At 42.7% G+C, this 4,649-nt stretch overlaps 1 long non-coding RNA gene across 1 annotated transcript; it reads left to right on the top strand.

The window, feature by feature from the left end:
* The first annotated feature begins 848 nt into the window (after positions 1-848).
* LOC133242458 (uncharacterized) lies at positions 849-1,987 on the top strand. The gene is made up of 2 exons (XR_009734866.1): positions 849-1,387; positions 1,570-1,987. It is a non-coding gene; the product is annotated as an uncharacterized LOC133242458 (long non-coding RNA).
* The last annotated feature ends 2,662 nt before the right edge of the window (positions 1,988-4,649 follow it).

Genomic DNA, 4,649 nt, shown 5'->3' with positions numbered 1-4,649 from the left:
GCAACGGGTCTTGCTCAGCCATTGGTCAGTGCCTCACTGGGCCCCGCCCACAAGCAACCAACTATAAACCAGCTACCTACTGGTACTTGTCTTGTTCAGCTATTGGTTAGCACCACAGTGGGCCCTGCCTACTGGTAACTGTCAGTGAGGGACCACTGGGGAAGTGATTCAGTCAAGAGTCAGTGGTGCAGTGATAATCTGACTCTTCCCTTTGAGGACCTTACTTTTTTTTTTTTTTTAATTGAGGAATGTATTTCTGGTAGATGGGGCAAGTTGAGTTTCCTTACTCAATACGAGAGTTGAAGTATCCCCAACAATATTAGTGGAGGAGACATTTAACACTCTCTTTTTTCTGATGTATAATCTTATGGAGACTGTGTATTGACCTTGGGGCAACAGACTGAGGATTCACCAAGTCTGGGGGTCTCTAAAGCTCATTGGAGTAGAAAAACATCCAACCTGTTCTTAATTATATTTTTCACCTTAAGCTTTTGCTCTTAAGTTCCTTAAGCCCCTCAAGAATACCCAACAAGAAGAGGGTGGTCTATAGTTGAAGTGACTACTGCTACTGCTGCTGCTAAGTCACTTCAGTCGTGTCTGACTCTGTGTGACCCCATAAATGGCAGCCCACCAGGCTCCCCCATCCCTGGGATTCTCCAGGCAAGAACACTGGAGTGGGTTGCCATTTCCTTCTCCAATGCATGACAGTGAAGAGTGAAAGTGAAGTCGCTCAGTCGTGTCCGACCCTTAGCGACCCCATGGACTGCAGCCTTCCAGGCTCCTCCATCCATGGGATTTTCCAAGCAAGAGTACTGGAGTGGGGTGCCATTGCCTTTTCCTAATTGAAGTGACTAGAGGACTCTAAATTTCTGAAGTGGGATGGAAAGTGTTTTTCAGAGGTTCATAGAGGGATGGAAGAGTCAGGAGTGTTGAAGGCAGATATATAAGTTAAAGAATAAAGGGAACTGAAGGAAAGTCTGAAGGTCATGAGAAGAAGCACCATGCCCCTGAATCACCACTCCCCAGAATCAGACACACAGAGGTGTCAGGATTGGGAAAGTTATATCATGTCCTTCCTTAGCATCCACTATCCCATGTTGATGGGCAAAGTGGTACATTGTGATGTCTAATTCCCCCAAGCCACCATTGGTTAGGGGAATGACTAGCTGATCAATCAGATTGAAGGGTGTGTCTCCTCATTGTCCTGAGAAGGTATACAAAAGGAGGTCAGAGGCAGAGATTTGGGGTTAGGCCACTTCATGGTATCATCATGACTAAGGTAACCAGGAAGCCACGGCAGCCAAGAAGAGTTGCAATGCGGTTTGCTTCAACGATGAAAGGAAGAAAGAAGACCCTTTGTCAACGGAGATACAGAGGCAGTGTGAAGGTAAGACAACTCCATCTACGCTCCGCATGTTATTCATTGACTTTGCTGCCCAAGTCCTCTACACTGCCCCTGCCTGGCACAAAAGCCCTCATCAACCCACATCCGTTTTTCATGAAGTCACCCTTCCAATTCAGTTTTTATGATCTTTCCTCAAAACTAGTAACCTTCCCTTGCCTTTACAGGCACGAAAGATGACCATGAGGTTCAGAAGACCTCTACAAAGAACCTTGAAAAAGAAAATCCAATCATATGCCACTCAATTGAAGAAGGTGAAGAAAACAAGAAATCCAAAGTGTTTTCCCTGTTCCTGTGCATGTAAGAAACTGAATCAAAGCAAAAAAAGTACTGAAATATGAGGCAGAGTCATAGGAGGAGGCAGAATCAAAAGAGAAGATAAGCTCAGACGCCCCAGAATGAGAGACCCTGGAGAAGTACAACCTGGGCAGCTGGTAACTGAATACAAAAGGTCAGACAGTTTAGAATTGTGTCTCCAGAGGTCTGCTTTCTTAGAAATGGCCAACCAGGAAAAGATTGACTCTCACACTAACATAGGAAACTGATGGCTGCAATTAAAATAAAGATCAAACAGTGAAAAGATGATATTTGTGTGTGCGTAAATTTTCTGATGGAAGGGAGGGAAAGAAGAGAGAGGTGGGTACCTGAGTGGGGAGGGATGTGGGTTCCCAAGAGATTGGGGAACAGACCCTCAGGTCCCCAGTTAGCCAGAGAGTAGAGGTCTGGACTGAGTCAGGAGTCTGCACTGAAGATGGATAACCCTGCTTAACAATTGATCTCAGGGGCAAGGAGTAGTGGTGTGGTATTACTGCCTTTGTTTGGGGTGTAGAATGACAATAGGGTCTAGATTGCCAGAACCCAGATGCGAAGAGGGTTTCACATGGGGATGGTGAATGTGAAGCTCTCCCTGAATGTGAAACTCTGACTGTGAATGTGAAACTCTGCCCCAGGAAGGGCAGAAATCACCTCCTGGCACCCTACCTCATAATGGGGTTTATTGCGTCACTTGCCTATGCTGTCAGCTAAAGGTGCTCAGGAGGCACAAAATGCTGATACAACTAAAACCCACAACTAGCACTCCCAAGGACTAAAATGATGTTTGGATGAAACAAAACAAATTCAATTAGGCCACTGTTATGCTAAGAAATTGGTGGGAGAAGTATGTTCCCAAAGGCAGGGCAGTGGGTGTGGCCCAATCCCAGTGCTGATGACAAATAGGATCATCCCCCACAGAGAATTTTTTTATTGGGGGAGGCACTATGCAGGTTGTGGGATCATAGTTCCCTGACCAGGGACTGAACCCGTTCCGCTTCTAGCGAAAACACGGAGTCCTAACCACTGGACAGCCACGGAAGTTTGTACAGGAACTTTTGATACAAGTATTAATATAACACTGAGTAAAAGCTGGTCTTTTATTTATCACCATACCCTATAATTTCTAAATAACAACAGTGGTAAAACATTCTTCCACAATAAAGTCTTTTGTTAATCCATGTTCTACAAGTTTATCATGGTTTAAAAGTAAGAGTATGGAGTATTTAATTTGGTGTTAACTTTCATTTTGAAATGTTTAAAAAGGTTCCAGGAGTAGTCAATCAAATGTGGAAATATATAAGGCAGAGTCTCTGACCAGAGGAATCCCGTGTGTCTTCAGAAAATAGTTTATAAAAAACTAAAACACAGAGTTTCACCATCAGCATCAAAAGAGTTGGGTTCAGATTTTAAGTCAATGATAACGGTATTTTTTATCTGTACTGCAGCTCCCTAATTAAATCTTTCTGGTACTTTAACTCCTGGAAGACCCAGTTGATGATTCAAAGTCAGTCACTGAATGTGATTTAAAATCAATAAGAATGAAAGCCACCCTGGGTGTGCTGTCCTTTCAAAGGAGGTGGAAGCACTTTCATGCCTTGCCTGCAGAAAATTAATTACCTAAAGCAGCTACCAGGATGATATGGACAGAGAGACCATATATCTGCATATAGGTCAGTACTGTGATTTCAGATCTGCATATATAATCACCATTTAACACTATCACACTTTAACACCTGCAGTTTGACTTACTGAAATGCTTGCTGTTATAGGGAAGGCAACCAATTGCTAGGCCTGAAGAGCTGAAAATGAAAGTCGTTCAGTCCTGTTGGACTCTTGGCAAGCCCATGGACTATACAGTCCATGGAATTATCCAGGCGAGAATCCTGGAGTTGTTAGTCTTTCCCTTCTCCATGGGATCTTCCAATCCAGAGATGGAACCCAAGTCTCCAAAATCACGGTTGGATTCTTTATCAGATGAGCCAAAAGGGAAGCCAAAGTATACTGAAATGGGAAGCCTATCATTTCTCCAGCGGAACTTCCCGACACAGGAATTGAACTGGGATCTCCAGAATTGCAAATGGATTCTTTCCCAACTGAACTATCAGGGAAGCCCTGAGGTGGACCCAAAGCTGATGTTAGAGGGCCTTGTTTCCCCAAAGTAGCCCTGGTATATATTTAAAAATAAACTGATACACTGTCACTTTCCAGAAAGAGGTGAGGATGCATAAAGTTTAAAAAGGATCCAAGGACACCTAGAGTTAAAACAGAAAAAATATAAATAAGTCATGAGTTGAGAAAGGATATATCCAAGTAGGATAACACAAAACATCAACATCGGTCGCCTGTAGCTCTCCTGGAAAAGGACGGTATATTGTGATTCAGACATGTCAAATCCTATTGCAAATGCTGTTTTGGGTTTTGCAGTGGCAGTTTTTGCTCATTAGCACTTACAAAGAGTAGTACAAACTCTTTAGACTTCCACTTTTACAGGTTCCCTATGAATAGATTCCAGTTGACCTCTCTAGCTGTGTCCATAACAACCTCTATTGACTAATACAATGATTTCCCTAAGACCTTCTGCTTTTCTCTATGCCTGTGTCCATCCTGTCTTCTGTGACTCAGAAACTAGCAACCATCTAAGGCCAGCCTAATGGTCACCTCCCAAAGAAATTTCCTCAATCATTCTCTTGAGTATTAATTTTTTCATGTTTTCTATTCACTTACTGTTTATTACATGCAGCTGTTATGATAGTTTTTTGAGTATGTATCTTATCAGAAATGCATGCCAGAGAGGTAAATGAAATAGAAATCAACAGTGTGGTGATATAGTATTATCAGAAGTTGAATTATCTAAGACTGTAAGGGAGAGAATCACTCTCTTCTGCCATGTATGTCTAAGAATTTGTTTGAAAATATAGTAAAAACCATAAAC

This window comes from Bos javanicus, chromosome X, assembly GCF_032452875.1.
Source record: "Bos javanicus breed banteng chromosome X, ARS-OSU_banteng_1.0, whole genome shotgun sequence".
NCBI lineage: Eukaryota > Metazoa > Chordata > Mammalia > Artiodactyla > Bovidae > Bos > Bos javanicus.
The sequence above is the reverse complement of the archived record's forward strand: the minus strand, read 5'-3'. Positions and strand labels throughout refer to the sequence as shown.